Here is a 21,371-nt window from a genome sequence, read left to right as displayed (position 1 = left end):
GGACTTCAAAGGGGAGGAAAGTAACTCACATGGAGACGGAAAAGCAAATGTTTGGTAAATAAATGTTTGCTGGGACCTGCAGAGACACTGGGACACAGAGAGGACGCTGATCTCCAGGCCCCCTGCTGAGTTCCCCGCACAATCCGCGGCCCGTATTCTCCGCAGATGTCTCTGCTGATAGCGCTATTCTGGGAACAGGCCCTCTAGCTAAATTCTTTTAGTCAGTTAGGGGGACGCACAAAGTTTCTTCCTAAGTCTTTCGGGCCCTGATTGTTTTCAGCTCAAAGTAATCCACATGCCAAAGCGACATTTTGGGGAAGCGAGTTCTGCTCCCCTACACGGAGCCACTTGGGTCGTCTCCATAAGGAGGGGCGGTGGGTCCTCGGGGACCTCCTGTTCCTGGCCTCCCTGAAGCCGAAAGCCCTGCTTTTCTCCCTGCAGTTTGGGTTTCGAGGCTCTGCCTCTGTCCCGGCCTGTGAGGGGGACCCACCTGTGCCTGTGCCGCCCCTCCATTCCCTGCTCTCCTCTTTGCTTTGCCCTGATCTGCGTCCAGCCACTCAGGGCTCTGAATACTTGCTGGCCTTAGGAGACCCCTGTGTTGTGCCTACTCACGTCTTTCTCCAGCCATGAGGCCCTGGCCACTCCTGTCTCTCTTCCTTGCTTTGCTCCCCTGACTGTCCCGGGATGGATTCTTCTCCCACCTTGTGTCTCAGAGTTTGCCTGCAGCCTGGCCTTTCTGTCACGCTGGGTGCATTTGAAGCAGGTGTGGGAGCCTGTGCTCTGACCTTGCCTGGAGCTTTGCAAACCCCGGGGATCCAGGGAAAATTATACCCCTGTGCCTGCCTCTGGGAACGCACTGCCTCCTGGCTGAGGGGCTTGAAGGGGCTCAGCGTTTTCTGGACTAGGAGGCAGCCCAGTGGCAGGATGAGCTAGAATACAGGCACCAGAAGGTAGGAGCGGTGGAGCCTCAGAAAGTTCCTCCACCTCCTGACACGTGGGTGCCCGGGTGCCTGGTAGCCAGCTCAGGGTCGAACTCCCAGCCCTTCTTCCCCGGGATGGGGGCCTCGGTGTTTTCCTCACCCGGTGGCCACATGTGCGCCTCTCACCCCCAGGTCTCTCAGATGCATTGCAGACAGAGGATGCTCGTCCTCGGCTTCAGTTCTCCTGGTAGCCTGGAGCTGGAGGAGGCCGTAAGCTTGGGCATTTGATGTGGGTTCAAACCCAGGCCTCACCAGCCATTGGTTATGTGATTTCAGACAAGTGCCTCAATCTTGCTGGGCCTTCATTTCCTCAGATGTAAAATGCAGATAATGGCTCCCTCAAGGAGGGCAGCCCGAGCCCGAGCCCTGGCGTCAAGAGTCATCTCCATACATCAGTATCTCTTTTCCTTTCCTCCCTCTCTCCCTCTCTCCCTCCCTTCCTCCCTTCCTTCCTTCCTCCCTTCCTTCCTTCCTTCCTTCCTCCCTCCCTCCCTCCCTCCCTTCCTCCCTTCCTTCCTTCCTTCCTTCCTTCCTTCCTCCCTTCCTCCCTCCCTCCCTCCTTCCTCCCTCCCTCCTCTTTCCCTCCTCCCTCCCTCCTCCCTCCTCCCTCCCTCCTCACTCCCACCCTCCTGAATGCATTCAGGGCAAGATCACTTGAGGACATATATCCTTTGTCTCCCTGTGAGAGCCGCCCTCCCCGCCCCCCACCTCATGTAATTGTCAGCAACAAAGTTGGAAAATAAGGCGTCTGAAGCAGCTCTCGGCACCGCGACATCTGCACCAGACAAAACTCGAAAAGCCCGCAATCCCCAGTCATGAATGCACTATAAAAACAATGTGGCAAAATGAAAATCGTTCCATCATAATATTTCACAGTTCTTTTTGACAAAAGCCAAGCCGCCCTCATGAATACACATTTCCCAGCATCTTATGCATTATGCATCAGCCTATAGCAGGGGACCTGGGAATTGCCAGTCCCTAGTAAAGGGCCTTTGAAAGTGCCTATTTTGTAAACAAATGGAGCCCAGACCCCACACTCAGGCTCTTTAGGTAATTTAAGACTGACTCTGGCTGCCCGAGTGGGGACCAGCTCTTCTTAGGGCTGTAAATGGCAGGTGTCTCCAACGTTCTCTGGATGAAGAGGGGTGCTTCAGCGTTCGGTAGTCTCATCTTTAATTTCCGAGTATCCAACATGGCCGTCCAGAGGGGCAGGGACAGTTCCTCCCCGAGCCAGAGCCAGATGTTGCCGGAATGCCAAACGAGCCCACCAAGGCTGGCTGGGCAGTCAGGCAAATTAGTCAGGACTTCTGACTCCCAAGAGCCTCCACGGGATCAGGCCCTGTGATGGGGGCTGCTGATGGCTGGAGGGGACAAGGAGGTCTGAGCACCCAGAGGCTGGCCTGTCTCAGTGGGCTTGCAGGAAGCATCTCTCTTTGCCCCAAGTAGGCAAACTGGAAGTAGGTATTAAGCGTGCGTTACTGTCAGTGGGAAGTCCCTTGAAGATTATTAACGAACCCCTGCGGTTCAAGGAAGGGGAGACTGAGGCCAGGCATTTTAAGTGACACGTTCAAGGTCACACTGGTTAGCAGTAGGTCTGGGACTGCTGGAAGCCGGTTGTCTTTTCCCAGCACCTCCCACTGCTTCAATCATGAATTGGCAGCAACTGAAAGGACCAGGGGTAAAATGGTTACTGATTGCTGTGATTTAAGCAAAGGGCAGACAGGGATCCTTACAACAGCCCCGGAAAAGAGCATAATTCAGGGCTGTTTTGTGTCATTTGCAATCTGTCCTCTATGGTAGCCTTATTTGAAATGGTGAATGATGCATGATAGATATCTACTCATTACATTATATCTGTCACAATAACAAGGTGGTGATTGATTCATTGCTACATGTATTTATTTCATAAGAATATTCAGCTCCCATTAGGGGGTGCTGCAAATGGCTTTGAATTGAGGGACAGGAATTCTGAATTCCAGTGTTGGTATGCCCTATTCTTCCCTTCTGTGGACCTCAGATTCTTTCTTGTAAAAAGCGGGGCTCAGGAGCAATGGTCTCTGGGTTGCATCCCAGCTGAGATCTCCCACCTGCTAGTGTGTGAGTACGGGCACCGTGAAGAGGCCTCGATGAAGTCAGGGGGCAGAAGAGCCCACCTCATGCTGTATAAATGCATCTGCAGGGCTGGGGTCCGCCATGAGGGTTGGGGCGGGGTGGGGGGCGGCGGGATCGACCCCAGTTAGGGAAGTTCCTCATTACTGCACCTGCTGCTCTACAGCTGTTGGACCCGCTTGCTGATCGGTGCAGTTTGACTAATGAAAGCAGGGACAGCTGAAGGCTGATTGAGACAATGAGGCGACTTTACCCCTCACAGACACCTGGGAGAATCAGCTTAGGGGATAGCTGCTTCCCCTCCTCTGCTGACCCGGGGAATACACTGATGGGGGAGGGGGCTGGAAGGGGGAAGTCGGGATCCTCATGCCGCCTCCAGAACTGAGAGCCCACCCATGACGCTCTAAGCCTAGTATAAGCGATGCTCAAACTGCTGGGCATTTTTGTTGTTGTGAAAACACTCCCCATCTGGAGTTTCTGATTCAGTAGAGATGTGTGCGGATGTGTTGGGGGAAGCTTTGTGTCTCAAAATTCCCAGGTGACACTGCTGGTCCAGGAGCCACACTTTGAGCACCACTGATACAGGAAAAAAAAAAAAAAAAAAAAAAAGAGTATCTACATGTCCTGCATTTCCATTTCTCAGCATCTTCAAACTACTGAAAACTGCTCCCAAATCTTTGTAAAAATAAATAATTTCAGTTTCTACAACTGGCACAGCAGTAGGAAGTGTCCTCGAGTAACATAAATAGTTATTTATTTGGTTCCAGACCAAGAAATAATTTCCCCTGAATTATGAAAGGAAAATATTCAAATTCGAAGCCTTAGAAATTCAGAAGAGTATAAAAATGAAAATAAATGGAAATGCGTCACAGAGGGATAGCAGTTGTTGACATGCTACCTTCTTTTAATTTTTGGCTGGTGAATATGTGTCTGTAGGTCTTTCTACTGGTCTCGTGCAGTTTTCCTAAATTGGGATCCTTGGGTTGTTAAATAGTGTTACTATCAAAGTAACAAAAACAATAAAACCAGAAACAACAGCGGTAACACAGAAGATATATTTTAGAGGCAGATCTGAGATCAAAATCTTTGGAAAATGCTGTGGTAACCAAAATTTAAAAGTTGAGTAGGTTTTCAACTGGAGGAGTTAAACTCTGATGGGCACTCTAGGAGGCATTTGGGGTGGGAGTATCTCCCATGTAGGTTCCTTATGGAATCCCTCCTCTTCTGCCCATCTCCCCCAGCCCTACTCCAAGCTTTTTAAGGGATGGAGGTTCTTAGCCCTCCTAGGGGAAATGCCTGGAGAGTTGTAAGGAATTCACCCTGGGTATAAAATATGGAGTTTAAAGCTCCTATCACATATCATTCTCTATCATTGGTCATCCTGGGTTTTCCAAAAGGAGCTGCCTTATTTTGTTGAAAATTTAGTACGTTAAGCAAGAAATGGTCATTTCACCTCAATTATCAGTCTCTAGACAATCAAGAGTCAGGATTCAAAGTCCATACTTTCCATGGCTGTGACCTGAGCTTGCCTTAAGCTGTCTTTCTCTTCTTAAAAGGACACTAATTCCATCATGAGGGTCCCACCCTCATGACCTTACGTAAGCCTAATTACTTCCCAAAGGCCCCACTAAAAAGAACCATCGCACGGCGTGGGGGAAGGGGGAGTTAGGGCTTCAACACACGAATCTGGAAGGGCAATAAACATTTAGCCCATAATAGCAGCTTTGCTTCTTGGCAAGCCAACTAACCTCTTGGAGACTGTTTACATTTCTTAAAGAGGGATGGTGATGCTGGCGTGATCTGCAAACCATCTCTATTCTGGCCATTGTGAGATGGGCTGGGCATGGCCAGTGACACACCTGTTGTTGCCCATCTCCCTGTGTACCACCTCCTCTGCCTGGCTAGCCTCTCCTCCACCTGCTCCCCATTCACCCGCCTAATGTCTACTGGACCTTCAAGACTCAGTGTTGCTTCCTTCGGGCAACCTAACTCTCTGGAAGCTCTTACTACGCTGTGTTGATCCATGTCTCTGTCTCCCCCCGTGGGCTGCGAGTTGCTCCGTGAACACAGAGACCATATGTCCCATCTCACTTTCATTCTTCAGTGCCTAGCAGTCTGCCGGGCACATCACAGGTGCTTAGTAAGTGTTTGGATCAATGAACGTGGTGATGGACACTGCAGAGAAGGAAAGAGATACAGTAGAGGTATAGCTATAACCACTGGTGAAAAAGAAACATACCAGCAGAGAATATAAGGAAGCAATTAAAACAGCAATAGGATTGCCCACAAATATTTAAACAAAAATTCCTACCACAATGGTTTAACCAGGCCAAACCAATAGAAAAGCACCTTATCAGGGTGACAAATGCCAAGACCAGTGCTCAAAACCCAGCCAGGTTTCCTGCGAGGGTCTTGTGTTTGCTTGACCATTCCACGCACACAGGGTGATCCCAGCGGGGCAACTGTGTCTGATAGAAGCAAACTCTCTACCTAAAAATCATGAGGCTAAGAGTGAGCTCGAGCAGTTAGTGATCACCTTAATTAACCCACAAAACTTTATGCCTGGCCTGTATTCAGCCAGCCTTTTGATCCCAGACAGAAATCTATTAAAGCCCATTGAGAGAATGAAAAGACAAAATCTGATGAACGTTTTTTACCTTGGTGGATATAAAAGTTGGCAGGTTCGATGACTCTAAGAGTGATCTATTTGCCAATAGCAATATTACATTAAACTGGGGAAACCATTCCCTTAAATGCAAGCCGAGTGAGTACTCTGAATAATGGCTGAAAATTACATGTGTCCAGGGCCTGCCTAATCTGGAAAGGATAGAATTAACATTCCTGCTTTAGGAATGTGGAAAAATTCCACATTTTCTCCAAAGGAGTACTTTCTAAGTTTGAGTCAGGGACTAGTTTAAGAATCTGGTGAAAATTATAGAATAATGCATGTGGTACATGCACAGAGCACTTCGTGTTTCTCAGGGAGCTCATGGAATTCTTAAATGTCCATCTGTGCATTCCAGTCAGGAATTCCTGCTGCTAGGAGACGATGTGGTCTAGTGCACAGGTTTTCAACTGCCAATGTGAGGAATCACATTATCAGAATCACCTCTGAAACTTTTCATAATATACATTTACCCCGTGTGGTCTGATAGCAGATCACTGCAACTTTTCAAGAAGGCAGAACCGAGGTGGGGCTAAGACATGGGTGTTTTGAAAAACACCCCAGTGATTCTCTCGCCCCCTCACACCTCACCCCATCATGAGCAGGAGTGAATAGGTCAAGAGGAGAGAGCAATGGGTTATAGACCCATTGCTAGGATATATCTAATATAGTACTACACGACCCGCTGTTGATTGAATCCGTGGATGTGGAACCACGGATACGAAGGGCTGACTATAAACTTATATGCAGATTTTTGACTGTGCAGAGGGTTGGCACCCCTAAATCCCACATTGTTCAAGGGTCAACTGTATATCTAATAGAGAAATATATCTAATAGAGGTAGACCTGGGTTCAAATCCCAGCTTCTTTCCTCACTAGCCTGACCTCGCTCAAGGAACATTTATTTCCTCTCTTAACTTCTGTTTCTTCATCTGTAAATGGTCATTAGAAAGACTGAGCTGAAGGGCATGGAGTTTATGATGCAACCTTAATTCCCTTTCTTTATTTAAAGGAAACATAAAGGTACAAACTAAGAGTTGCATTACGGGGTCTTCTCAAGAAGGAAAATCTCAGACATTGGATGCTCCGCGTTACATTTTATGCCTGATACAAAGTGTAGTTGATGATGGGAATTCTCTATGTGCTCCTAAGGGTCTTAGGTGTTGGGGAAGAGTTACATTTCTCAAAGTCTGCTGTAAGGGGATATATTACTTGTAAAGGCCTCAAGGACTTTTTCACAGCGAAGGTTATGAGCGAGGTTATGAGCCAGTAGAGTTGGGAGTATTTCACCACATGGTGACTTTCCCTGGTTTGGCTTCCAAGGGCATTCTGAGTCATCAGAGAAGAGTACAAATGTAGGAGATGCTGTGAAAAGTCTTTGTTTTTGATTGGAGTGGAAGGATGGCCTAGTTGGGTGGGTGCTACTGGGCTCTAAGATCTGGCATAGCGGGGGGCATCCTACTTGTGCACAGGTCTGGACATGAGTCTCTTGGGAAGTCAATTTCCAAGACTCTGCCCTGGGAGTCATTCTTATCTCTAGAGCAGTTATGAGGATCTTAACTATAAGCTATGCAAAGCGCCTATCCGCAAGGTATTAGGTGTTGAACGAATGGTAGTTATCTTGGTGTAAGTGGTAGTGGTAGTGCTGGCACTAGTAAACTGCTAGTAGTGGCCAAATATGACTCAGAGGTTTCATCTGGGCAAACCAGGTTCACAGCTCATGGTGAAGTCTCAAGGCCTGAAATGGGGGAACAGAGCCAAGGGGGAGGAGCATGGTGAAAGTGGGAACACACGGGAAGGGGAATGGAGTTGGAGCGAAACAAAAAACCCAGGCTGGGCTCAGGCTCTCAACTTTCCTCTACCCAGCCCTGCTCAACTGCAAAAGATGGTATCTCCCACATAGGGTGACAAATTCATCCCAGTTTATCCAGGACTTTCCTGGACAAACAGGAAGTCCATTGGGTTTGGAAATGCCTTGGTTCCTGGAAAACTAGGATGATTGGTCACCCTCCTCCCACCTGCATTCTCCAGCCCATGAAGACCAGGCCAATCCCATCCGGGACTGTGGGGTGATTCTTACTGTCCCCTCACTGGGCACTCATGACATGATCCTTTCCTTGTGCCCACCACAGTCTCTGGGGGCATCCAAAAGGGCATCAGCTTTAACTTCAGCTTCACACTTGGGTTCTTGCTGAGAATGTAAGGACATTGTCTAGTTCACTGTATCAACAGCATGTAGAAAAATCCTGGCACATAGTAAGCTGCTCAGTAGTATAGGTTGGATGGGTGAATGGAGATATTGCCTAGATCTCCAATTTGCTTGCTTAGGGACCTGAAGTACTGCTTAAATTGAACTAGTTTCACCTTCGCAAAATCAAGTCACACTGCCCAGGTCCTGCTCCAATCTGAATGGGCCATTCAGGACCGCATAACCCTCTTGCTAATCTTTGCTGTTTCCTTAAAACTTTTCCAGGATGTTCAGTTCACCATGTTGGTTCATCTTGACTTCCCCCTTTGAGTAATGAGAAATTTCCTCTTCCCCTTGCAAGTTCAGCAAACCTTGAGTCAGAGTGCATTTCAAGTTGTGAGAGGAACAGTGGTCAGTGTACAAATATCATGTTTTAAATATTTTCTACAGTTGTCCCCATGCATCTTTATTATTTGAGACATTCCAGTATGTAGGCACCCACTCTCTCCCTTCCACCCTATTTCTCCTACTTGTAAGGGTCATGTTCGTTCTTCGCTGAGCCTCAGCAGCAAACCATGATGCCTTCTTTGTCATACAGGGTCCCTGCGTCTCTATTTGGTTTCAGAACTATTGGGAGAGGACAAGATGACACCCCCTTTGCTTCTATTTCCAATTTTTAGAGAGGCCCCTTACATTGATGGTTCATCCATTAAGATATTAACTCTCAAGTTGAAAGTTGCAGGAAGAAGAGGAAATAAGTTGGGTATCGTTGCTGTCCCTGTAACCAGGAATGCCGGGCTGACATGTATTCCATCAAGATCCACACAGGCTGTCATCATGGTGTCAAGAGATAGGTTTTGACTCATACACACCTGAGTTCAGCTCTCAATCAAACAGTTGATTCGATCTGTGATTTTATTATTGTTGTTTTATTATTGTCATCGTTGTCACCATCAGCACATTTGGCACAACTTACTGGGCATCTATTGCCAATTAGTCGAGACAGCCCTTCATTGAATGATGGAGGACGTTTCGTATTCTTACCCTCCACCCGTAAGGCCACTTGTGTCTCCCAATCCTAGTGATGATGCCAGGTGCTCTACATGCATTTCCAAATACCCTGTGGTTGGGCACTGTCCCCAGCTGAAAACTCCTTGGGATAATCCAGGGAGGAAAGATAACGGCAGGGAGAGGCGTGATAGAAACTGGAGGGTTCTGAGCTCTGGGAATCCCGAGCCAGTTAAGAGGTGATCTTGCTCATCCCCTTTCAGGTGAAAGTACACTCACCCTGATGCTGGAACAACCTCACGGCTCACTGGTTCATGTCTAAGCTCTTAAGGACTCAGTCTGTTTTACTCACTCTCCCATGGGGCCAAACTTGCATTTCCCTTTCTGTAAACTTCCTGCATTTGCTCAAAATATTCTTCTCTACCTGGAATATCCTCTCTGCCCCTCCAAATTCAACTCCTCCTCCAAGATTAACACAGAAGTCCTCCCTCCAGGGATCCTTTTATTGTGTCCACTGTGTGCCCATCGGGTACTATTCTTTTCTCTATATTTTCTCATCTCTCTGTCCAGACTGGAAGATATTTGAGGACAGAGACCGTGTCATCCTCTTTGGTTCCTCTTCAGCACCGAGACGACAGTGCTGTTTGCTTCTGATCTTTGAGGCACTTCTGCTGGTTTGCTGGGCAGAAGGACCCACTCCCTGGTGTGGGTGGGTCTTGCCTTTCCACATACCTTTATCGAGATTTCCAACACCTATCAGATCCCGAGGAAAGGTACTTGTTTTAACACAGCTGCCGGGTAGAGGTCATTGCTTTAACAAAGTTTCTTTTCTTTCTTTTCTAATGAACTTAATCATTTTTAATATCTTTTCCAGAGCAGAATACATTAAATGACCCTGACTTGGCTGAAAGCCTTCTCTCGAGTGCTTTGGGAGGATTAGAGGAAGCTCTTTTACAGCCTCTTAGCGTGACTGGCTGCCTTTTCCTTTCTTTGGGTTAGCAGAGAGTGAGGTTTGATCCTAATTAACAAAGGGGGAGCCCTGAGCCTTGCAGTTTATGTTCATTGGGAGAGAAGCAGGGGCTGGACTCTTTGGAGAAGGGAAGCTAGTATTTTCAATGATTTCAGCTTGTGTCTGAACATGGGGGCTGACAGGGACACTGACAAGGCAGCTTTGGGAAAGCACAGCAGACCCCAGAGAGAGAAAGAAAGCGTAAGGGTCAGGAGAGAGAGCCGTTGTCATCTGAAGAGAGTCGACTCTGGCGGTGGAGACCGTCTCCAGCAGTGATGGAGGGAGGATTTGGGCTTACGGTGCAAATTCAAAGTCAGTGATAACATTTTTTTTTTTTTTTTTATTGCACAAAGAGCATAAGAAGAGGGCAAAAAATGAGACAAATGAATCAGCAGTGTAATGAGAATGGAAAATAGTACAAACTAAAGTTGTCATCTATGTGGTATTCAAATTCCTGGCTCATTACCTTCTGGCAACAGGAGGAATTGTTTCACACTTGGGGAGGGTCAGGGTCATGTGGAAAGAAGGCGCGTTTCAGATAGTCTCCACTGGATCCTACAGAGATTCCCTTTGTCTTATATACGTCCCCTTGTTATTTCTGCTTTAGGCCTGTGAAGTAATCTCTCCCCAATGAATGAGGAATAAGAGGGGGCATATTCTTGCTTTTCTTCTTTCTCTCTATGGCCCCTAATCGAGTGCTGGCCATGGGGTACCATTTAGAACTTTAGAGGAGGAAGCATCCATCGGAGACACCCTGCCTCGGCTTAGTGTCAGAATTAATTGATTGAGTGGCCGAGGATGATTGAGATTTGCCTGGGACTGGGCGATTGCTATCTCCTTTTAACCATGATTCGCAGACTCCAAATCAAGAAACAGACCCTGTGAGCACACCCTCTGTCTCAGACAGGGGTGGCATGCCACTGAGAGACCTCAAAGAAGCCAGCAGAGGGAGAATTTGTCCGAACAGCACAGGGAACTGTATCCTCAAGTTCTGCCAATTGCATCACTGGTTTGAGCCTGCATCTTTCTCAGAACATGGCATTAAAATATTCTGCTCAGCTGCTGTGTGCTCCAGAAATAAATAAATAGCAGCACTATTTTTAAAGGATCATTGGGCTTCATTAAGTAAAGAGCAGCTTCTCTTTAACATGGTTTTGAGGATCTGCTGTCTAAACAGTGGGCTGGGGTGTTGACATCCTGGCAGGAGTTTTTCAAGTGTGTATTAATAGGCCTGGCTGTTTCTGGCGCTGCCAGCCCCTGGCTGGGCATTCTTCAGCCAGTCATTCCAGCCGCTCTCGGCTTCACTTTCTCATCTGTATGCACAGTGCGGGTAAAAAATCTGTCTCCCTGTTTATTGTGAGGACGTGATGCAATGAGTCAACTCCATAGCCACTGCAAAGTGCCTGTCGGTTCTTCCATTCATTAATTCACTGAGAAACGCTGCTGTCAGAGGATGCTTTGGATGGCTACTGTCCTTTGAATCAGTCTTTTGGTTTCTCTACCTTGTTAGGATCTAACAAGAGGTCTGATAATTAAAACCCAGCCAGGCTGAGGTTAAAGCTCTTTGGTTCACTTTCACCCACATGCCATCATAACTGTCCAACTCTGGCCCAGGATTAGGAAGGAGGTAGAATTATCTTTGCATGAAAATGAGGAACAGGGCCTTGGTCAAAGAGCAATTCTTGCAATCAGATAGACTGATTCAAATTCCAGATTGGCTGTTTCCTGGCTACATTTAGACAAGCAACTTATTTGCTCACAGCCTTGTTTCCACCATCTGTAAGGAGGAACAATAAAACCTATCTTAGAAGACTCTTGGGAGACCAAACAAAATGATGCCTAGATTATGCTTTGTAGCAATCAGTGCATAGTGGTTGCACGCAAGACGGTAGCTCCCTCAGCAGAAACAGATGCTATTGAGGTGGTGGTCTCAGGTCACCTGCCTGTCTTTTAGTTCTTTCCTTCTCTCCCAGGCTCTCCCCACCTGCACTCCCACCTTCCCGAGACAGCCTTCTTGCATGTCTGCCATCAGAACTCTCTCAGAAGGAACGTGGATGAGTCCCTTGTCCTTCTTCATGGGCTGGACATGGTGGGCGCCCTCTTCCCAGGTTGGGTGTATCTCCCGCCTGTTTTGGCTTTGTGGGACCAAAGACTGTTTTTATGAGAGGAGAACTAAACCGCTGGAGTCCTTAAAAAAGTTAAGGTTGAAGTATATAGAAAAGTACATGTATTGTCAGTATATAGCCTATCACACAGTTCTGCAGAATTAACAAATCTATGTTATTAGCACCCGGATAAACAAGTCATTGGCAGCTCCCTAGAAGCCCCCCTCCTCATTGTCCCTTTTAGTCACCGACTCCCCAGGGTGACCTCCATAGGCTGCTTATGTACTTTATATAAGTGAAATCATATATATGTACTCTTCTGTCTGGCTTTTTTCGCTGGACCCTACATTTGTGAGAACCATCCATGTTATTGTGTGTAGCTGTAGATTGTTTATTCTCCTTGCTGTGTAACATTCCATCAGGTGAATATACCACAAATTACCTGTCCATCCTACTGTGGATGGGCATTTGGGTTATTTCCTTTACAGTCCAGTGGCATCAACTTTTTGAGATGGTCGTGGAGCCTTTGCTCTAAACACCGGCTGCCTCACCTGCCCGGAAGCTCAGGGCAGCCATTGGGTAGGACTTCAGGGCAATGGCAGAAGTGAGACTTTTTACATGAACTTTAATTTAGGACCTCAGGTCGCTCCAGTGACAACCCTAGAAGGTAGGTAGGAGTCTCCCAGTTGTCCACATGATCAAACCGTGGCTGAGACGGTTTAGACATTTGCCTGAGGCAGCAGATCTGACAAATGCTAAAACCAGGATTCTAATCCAGTTTTTAGCTTCTCTAAAAATTCCACTCCTTTCACAAATCATACCACCTCTTTGCCAGATTTGATGAAAAGCTCACCTTAACTGGGTGGTGGGGGGGTGGTTAAAGGAAAATAGTTTGATTCCAAGGCGTCTACAAGAAGTTTGGCCAGGTCACTGCTTCCCTGGGCTGGCCATCCTCTCCTCACTTTTAAGAATAAAGCAGTAGGGCTTCCCTGGTGGCACAGTGGTTGAGAATCCGCCTGCCAATGCAGGGGACACAGGTTCGAGCCCTGGTCTGGGAAGATCCCACATGCCGCGGAGCAATTAAGCCCACGCGCCACAACTACTGAGCCTGTGCTCTAGAGCCCACAAGCCACAGCTACTGAAGCCCACGAGCCACAACTGCTGAGACCCGCACGCCTAGAGCCCGTGCTCCACAACAAGAGAAGCCACTGTAATGAGAGGCCCGTGCACCGCAACGAAGAGTAGTCCCCACTCACCGCCATCTAGAGAGGGCCTGCGCACAGCAGTGAAGACCCAACACAACCAAAAATAATAAATAAATAAAATTAAATTAAAAAAATAGATAACTAATGAGAACCTACTGTATAGATCAGGCAACTCTACTCAGTGCTCTGTGGTGCCCTAAATGGGAAGGAAATCCAAAAAAGAGGGGATATATGTATACGTGTAGCTGATTCACTCTGCTGTACAGTAGAAACTAACACAACATTGGTAAAGCAACTATACGACAATAAAAATTAAAAAAAAAAAAAGAATAAAGCAGTAGAATTCATTGCCCACAGGGAGAATAGGCCAGTAAGTGAGACTCAAACCAGGTTGGAATCTTGACTCCTCCACTCATGAGCTGTGTGACCTTGGGCAAGTTACTTGCCGTCTCTGTGCCTCTGTTTACCCATCCATAAAATGAGGGTGATAAAAGTTGTTACCTCACAAAGCTGCAGTGAGGATTAAATAGAAAATTAATGTATAGCACTTTGCATAGTGCTGGGCACCAAGTTGATATTTTTTTTGGCACTTACTGTTATAATAAAACGCAAGCCCCTTGGCAGGGCTGACATTCTAAGAGCCGGGTACTGTCATTTCAGCCAGCACTTTGAATCAAAGACCTTCATCAGCTCCTAAATAAACGTTACATGGCTGCTACCGCCGCTTCTCTTTTTGGAGATGTCTATTAAAATTATGATTCAATTGTCAGAAACAAAATATTCTTAAGATGTCTTCAACCATACCCTCAAATTATACGACAGTGTCTGGCTTTAATACCCATCTAAATAGTTATACTGCTGACAGGTTTCGGGAGCGGCGTTTGCTCTTCCATTCCTCTCATTAACTTATGTAGCAACATCATAACTCTCTGGAAGGATTTAAAAAAAAAAGGATGTTGGCATATTCCATCTGAATTCATTTCATATAGCGTCTGTATCAGAGCGTTTGCATATGAATGAGATGACTTGACGTTGGATCATTAACATGGGAGCATTGCCGTGACACATTTTAGAGTTCAGGTTAAAGAGTTTGAGGCAAGCCAGGGAAGGAAGGTTGGAGACTCAGCCCATCTGAAATTTTGCTGGAGTCGCTTGACATAGAATCTCCATCCCAATAGGGCTGTGCCTGGAACTGCAGTTCTGTCTCTCGCCTTTAGGACGGCAAGTCCAACATCCCACCCATCCTCTCCATATCCCCAGTGTTCTAGCCCCGTGGATGTGCTTGTTCATTAGTACCATTAAGTCTTTGTATACGTAACCTGCTCCCTCTACTTGATAGGGCCCCTCTCTGCTTGGCAGATCTTAGCGGTTCCATAGAACCATCAGTGTTTCCCCGAACCCTTCTCAGTCCCTCCAGGCCAATTTAACCACCTCTTCTCTGGGCCCAGCACCAGATCCTCATGTCTAGAATGGGCTGTGTCCCTTGTGGCACGTCTCTTTCATGCTAGACTCCGAGGTTTCAGAAGGCGTGGAGGGGAGCTACCGTCTTCATTCTTCCAACCCCAGGAATCAGTACAGTATAGAGTAGTAGATGCTCGATAAGTGTTTACTACATGGGTGAATGTAGAAAACTGGACTAAGACATGGTTGGGCATGTTCCGAGTTTCTCTCTCCAAGGAACCCACGGTATTTAAACTGCTCCTAAGTGTCAGTAACAGGCTGCCAGTAACGCTTCACCAGAAAACGTCAGCTTTGGTGCACAAGACTTGGGCTCAGAGCAGGCCCTGGGGTTCCATCTGAACTGTGTCCCCCTCACATCACAGGCGTTGCAAACGGGCTGAGCGTGTCCTCATAGCCACCTGGCTGCCTGCGGCGTGTTGGCTGATCTCGTAATGGAACATACCGATTTGGAGGCAGTTACCTCAATGCTGAGCTGTGGCTCCCAATAATGTCTCCTGAATTGGGACGACACGGGTCTCAGTAGCTGAAGCCTGGGGATGACATGGTCCCGGATGAAGGCACACCAGACAGCGACAGTGATCCACACCGTCAGCTTCCAAGGGACCTATAATGACCTTGTAGTGACCCTACACACACATTCACTGCAGTGGCACGAGGCGGTTGGGGGACAGACTGTCAGGTCAGACTGCATAGGTTCTGTCCCGGCTCAACCGTCTGTCAGCTGTGTGACCTTGCACAAGTTCCTCTACGTTTCTAAAAGTCAGTTTTCTCATCTGTAAAATGGGCACAATAACAGCTATGGCAGAGGGCTGTTATGTGCCCCCTCATAATAGAATGACCCTTATATGTGTCATAGAGTCTATGACAGACAGAAAACTTGACTCCATAGAGTCAATATAATTTTACATAATTAGTTTAATATATAAAAATTTTATATAAAATATGTAATTAATATAATATTAATATAAATAATTCACACACAAAATTCCATTTGATTCTCACCAAAGGCCTGTGAAGTTATTGTTACCCTTATTCAGAAAATGTAAAAATTCCTGTAGTTTAAAATAGGAATGTAAAGTAAAAGCTCATCAGATCTTATAGTCTGTGATTCAGTGTCATGGCCAAGGCCATAGAGCTCTTGTCTGTCATGTCTTGAATACTTTCAGGCAGCCCCCTTCACCTGGTCCATGAGGGTGGGTTGCAGGCAGTTGCCCAAGGCCCTGCCACCTTTCTGCCATCCCCACCCCTATTCTCATCCCTCACCCCACTGATTCTAGGCCTGCCCTAGCTCCCTCAACCCTGAACCTGTTTCCAGCCCTAGGGACTTTTTGTCTGAACTGTGGCTTTTTCTAGACTTACTGATTTGTCCTCTCACCTCTGACTCTTTGTTTTATGACTTATGCATCTTCCTTAAGGAAACTCTCTCTCTTCCAACCCACAGCCTTTTGGGAAGGCAAAAGTCATGGGCTCTGAATCCCAACAGGCCTGACTTTGAATTCTGGATCTTCCCTTTCCTGGTGTCCCCACTAGTCATATATACAACAGACAGCATCTTCATCTGCCCAGACGAGAAATCTGTTCACTCTACAGGGACTTACCAAACACCTACTATGTGCCAGGTCCTCTCATCTGCCTGGGAAGAGAGCTTGAGCAAAAACGGACAAAAATCCCTACACTCTTGCAGTTTACATTTTAGTGGTGAAGGGAAAAGGATAATACACAACATAGGTGAGTGAATTAAGTAGTATGGTAGAAGTGATAAATATTACAAGGAAAAATAAAGCCCACTAAGGGGAGAGATGGTGCTCTGCACTGGCCCTGGGCCCACCCATAGTAAGTGCTCAGTAAATGGCAGCCATGATGATAAAGGGCGAGGGGAAGAGGGAAGCAGCTGGTGAAAGCTCCTCCGACCTCTTCTGGAATGTGTAGCCCCTGCCTTTCTCTCCTGCTGCTGCGTGATGCAGAAGGACCCAGACTGCTTCATGTGCCGGTTCCAGTCTTCTGTACTTGGACCTTCCCCGTCCTGTCCCTTTCCAGCTACTCACCGTTACACTGAAGGTTTGGAGTTCCTTGCCCATGATCTGACCTGATAATTTACACTCACAATAGACATAGGTCATTTTTGGCTTCCCAGCATCACAATACCCATTCTAATGTAGAGGGGCCCTGAGACAGGTGGGTGGCAGGCAGAGCTTTGCTTTCTACTTTGGGAACCCCAAGGAGGCAGGTGGTTCTCTCCACTTGACAGTCAGTCGGTATCTTGACTGTTAGGAAGTGGCCTGAGCAGGGTCACCCAGAGGCTCCAGTGTGGGATGTTGCATCTGGGATGAGTGACAAAGAACAAGGTGACAGTTTAGGACCAATTGCAGGGTCCTTGGTGCCTGGTGGCCAGTGTGCCAGCATCCAGTGTTGGTGGGTCAGTAGTGTTTGTGGTAGACCAGAGACCTTCCCACCGGACTCTGGGACGTGGTTGGTCTGTGGCTTCTGTGGACCAGCCTACCTCATCCCTGCCCACTGTTTGAGCCCTCTCTCCAGCCTTCCCAACAACTGTGAGCTGATTCACATCTTCCAGTGAATTCCTTCTTTGTTGACATTACCAAAGTTGACTTCTATCATATTCAGTTGACTTCTATCATATTCAAACAATCACCCTGATGAGTTCATGCCCTTCTGCCCATGGCAGTTGCTTCCCACTTTGGTTGCATACTTGGGGAACTTTTCATTATCCTAGCACTCAGGCCATCTCTGAGGGAGGTACCAGGAGGCTGCATTCACTACAGGTTTTCAGGTGATTTCGTGGTGTGACCATGTTTGAGAGCAAATTCTCTACCTAGCCACACACTTGTGTTTCGTTGCTAGAACGTGCATTGCCATCTAGACCAAGCTCAGATTGGCTTCTGGGAAGCCATCTCTGCCCCTTCCCCTCTCCCTGGGTTGGGCTAAGCCAGTGGTTCTCACTCTCGACTCTACATTGGTACAACCTTAAGAGTTAAAAAAATCCTGCAGCCTGGATTTTTTAATCCTTAGAAATTCTGATTCAGTTGCTCTAGGATGTAGCTTGGGATTCTTCTTCTTTTTTTTTAACATCTTTATTGGACTATAATTGCTTTACAATGTTGTGTTAGTTTCTGCTGTATGACAAAGTGAATCAGCTATATGTATACGTATATCCACATATCCCCTCCCTCTTGTGCCTCCCTCCCACCCTCCCTATCCCACCCCTCTAGATGGTCACAAAGCACCGAGCTAATCTCCCCGTGCGATGTAGCAGCTTCCCACTAGCTATCTATTTTACATTTGGTAGTGTATATATGCCAATGCTACGCTCTCACTTCGTCCCAGCTTACCCTTCCCCCTCCCCATGTCCTCAAGTCCATTCTCTGCATCTGCATCTTTATTCCTGTCCTGCCTCTAGGTTCGTCAGAACCATTTTTTTTTTTTTAAGATTCCATATATATGTGTTAGCATACGGTATTTGTTTTTCTCTTTCTGACTTACTTCACTCTGTATGACAGACTCTAGGTCCATCCACCTCACTACAAATAACTCAGTTTCCTTTCTTTTTATGGCTGAGTAATATTCCATTGTATATATGTGTCACATCTTCTTTATCCATTCATCTGTCGATGGACACTTAGGTTGCTTCCATGTCCTGGCTATTGTAAATAGTGCTGCAGTGAACATTGTGGTACATGACTCTTTGTGAATTATGGTTTTCTCAGGGTATATGCCCAGTAGTGGGACTGCTGTGTCGCATGGTAGTTCTATTTTTAGTTTTTTAAGGAACCTCCATACTGTTCTCCATAGTGGCTGTATCAATTTACATTCCCACCAACGGTGCAGGAGGGTTCCCTTTTCTCCACACCCTCTCCAGCATTCATTGTTTGTAGATTTTTTGATGATGGCCATTCTGACCAGTGTGAGGTGATACCTCATTGTGGTTTTGACTTGCACTTCTCTAATGATTAGTGATGTTGAGCAACCTTTCATGGGTTTGTTGGCAATCTGTATATCTTCTTTGGAGAAATGTCTGTTTAGGTTTTCTGCCCATTTTTGGATTAGGTTGTTTGTTTTTTTTGATACTGAACTGCATGAGCTGCTTGTATATTTTGGAGATTATTCCTTTGTCTGTTGCTTCGTTTGCAAATATTTTCTCCCATTCTGAGGGTTGTCTTTTTGTCTTGTTTATGGTTTCCTTTGCTGTGCAAAAGCTTTTAAGTTTCATTAGGTCCCATTTGTTTATTTTTATTTTTATTTCCATTTCTCTAGGAGATGGGTCAAAAAGGATCTTGCTGTGATTTATGTCATAGAGGGTTCTGCCTGTGTTTTCCTCTAAGAGTTTTATAGTGTCTGACCTTACATTTAGGTCTTTAATCCATTTTGAGTTTATTTTTGTGTATGGTGTTAGGGAGTGTTCTAGTTTCATTCTTTTAGTTTTCCCAGCAGCACTTATTCATTCAGTTTTCCCAGCAGCACTTATCGAAGAGGCTGTCTTTTCTCCATTGTATATTCTTGCCTCCTTTATCAAAGATAAGGTGACCATATGTGTGTGGGTATATCTCTGGGCTTTCTATCCTGTTCCATTGATCTATATTTCTGTTTTTGTGCCAGTACCATACTGTCTTGATTACTGTAGCTTTGTAGTATAGTCTGAAGTCCAGGAGCCTGATTCCTCCAGCTTTGTTTTTCTTTCTCAAGATTGCTTTGGTTATTTGGGGTCTTTTGTGTTTCCATACACATTGTGAAATTTTTTGTTCTAGTTCTGTGAAAAATGCCATTGGTAGTTTGATAGGGATTGCATTGAATCTGTGGGTTGCTTTGGGTAGTATATTCATTTTCACAATGTTGATTCTTCCAATCCAAGAACATGGTGTATTTCTCCATCTGTTTCTATCGTCTTTAATTTCTTTCATCAGTGTCTTAAGTTTTCTGCATACAGGTCTTCTGTCTCCTTAGCTGGGTTTATTCCTAGGTAGTTTATTCTTTTTGTTGCAGTGGTAAATGCTAGTGTTTCCTTAATTTCTCTTTCAGATTTTTCATCGTTAGTGTATAGGAGTGCAAGAGATTTCTGTGCATTAATTTTGTATCGTGCTACTTTACCAAATTCATTGATTAGCTCTAGTAGTTTTCTGGTAGCATCTTTAGGATTCTCTATGTATAGTACCATGTCATCTGCAAAGAGTGACAGTTTTACTTCTTCTTTTCCTATTTGGATTCCTTTTATTGCTTTTTCTACCCTGATTGTCATGGCTAAAACTTCCAAAACTATGTTGAATAATAGTGGTGAGAGTGGGCAACCTTGTCTTGTTCCTAATCTTAGAGGAAATGGTTTCAGTTTTTCACGATTGAGAAAGATGTTGGCTGTGGGTTTGTCATATATAGCCTTTATTATGTTGAGGTAGGTTCCCTCTATGCCTACATTCTGTAGAGTTTTTATCATAAGCGGGTGTTGAATTTTGTCAAAAGCTTTTTCTGCATCTATTGAGATGATCATATGCTTTTTCTCCTTCAGTTTGTTAATATGGTGTATCACATTGATTGATTTGTGTATATTGAAGAATCCTTGCACTCCTGGGATAAACCCCACTTGATCATGGTGTATGATCCTTTTAATGTTCTGTTAGAGTCTGTTTGCTAGTCTTTTGTTGAGGATTTTTGCATCTGTGTTCATCAGTGATATTGGCCTGTAGTTTTCTTTCTTTGTGACATCTTTGTCTGGTTTTGGTATCAGGGTGATGGTGGCTTCGCAGAATGAGTTTGGGAGTGTTCCTTCCTCTGCTATATTTTGGAAGAGTTTGCAAAGGATAGGTGTTAGCTCTTCTCTAAATGTTTGATAGAATTCACCTGTGAAGCTATCTAGTCCTGGGATTTTGTTTGTTGGAAGATTTTTAATCACAGTTTCAACTTTAGTGCTTGTGATTGGTCTGTTCATATTTTCTGCTTCTTCCTGGTTCAGTCTTGGCTATACTTTTCTAAGAATTTGTGCATTTTTTCCGGTTGTCCATTTTATTGGCATATAGCTGCTTGTAGTAATCTCTCATGATCCTTTGTATTTCTGCAGTGTCAGTTGTTCTCCTTTTTCATTTCTAATTCTGTTGATTTTAGTCTTCTCCATTTTTTTCTTGATGAGTCTGGCTAATGGTTTATCAGTTTTGTTTATCTCCTCAAAGAATCAGCTTTTAGTTTTATTGATCTTAACTATCATTTCCTTCATTTCTTTATCATTTATTTCTGATCTGATCTTTATGATTTCTTTCCTTCTGCTAACTTTGGTAGGGGGTGGTGGTTTGTTCTTCTTTCTCTAATTCCTTTAGGTGTAAGGTTAGGTTGTTTATTTGAGATGTATCTTGTTTCTTGAGGTAGGATTGTATTGCTATAAACTTCCCCTTTAGAACTGCTTTTGCTGTATCCCATAGATTTTGGATCATTGTGTGTTTATTGTCATTTGTTTCTAGGTATTTTTTGAGTTCCTCTTTGATTTCTTCAGTGATCTCTTGGTTGTTTAGTAGTGTATTGTTTAGCCTCCATGGGTTTGTATTTTTTACAGTTTTTCTCCTGTAATTGATATCTACTTCTCATAGTGTTGTGGTTGGAAAAATTACTTGATACGATATCAATTTTCTTAAATTTACCAAGGCTTG

General features: G+C 45.5%; 1 long non-coding RNA gene across 1 annotated transcript in view; it reads left to right on the top strand.

Moving 5' to 3' along the window:
• LOC118885584 overlaps positions 1–21,371 on the top strand; it is a 162,903-nt gene that overhangs the window by 783 nt on the left and 140,749 nt on the right. The window lies entirely within an intron of this gene.

Source organism: Balaenoptera musculus, chromosome 19, assembly GCF_009873245.2.
Source record: "Balaenoptera musculus isolate JJ_BM4_2016_0621 chromosome 19, mBalMus1.pri.v3, whole genome shotgun sequence".
NCBI classification, from domain to species: Eukaryota; Metazoa; Chordata; class Mammalia; order Artiodactyla; family Balaenopteridae; genus Balaenoptera; species Balaenoptera musculus.
Note: the sequence above shows the minus strand (reverse complement) of the source record. Positions and strands in the feature narration are given on the sequence as shown.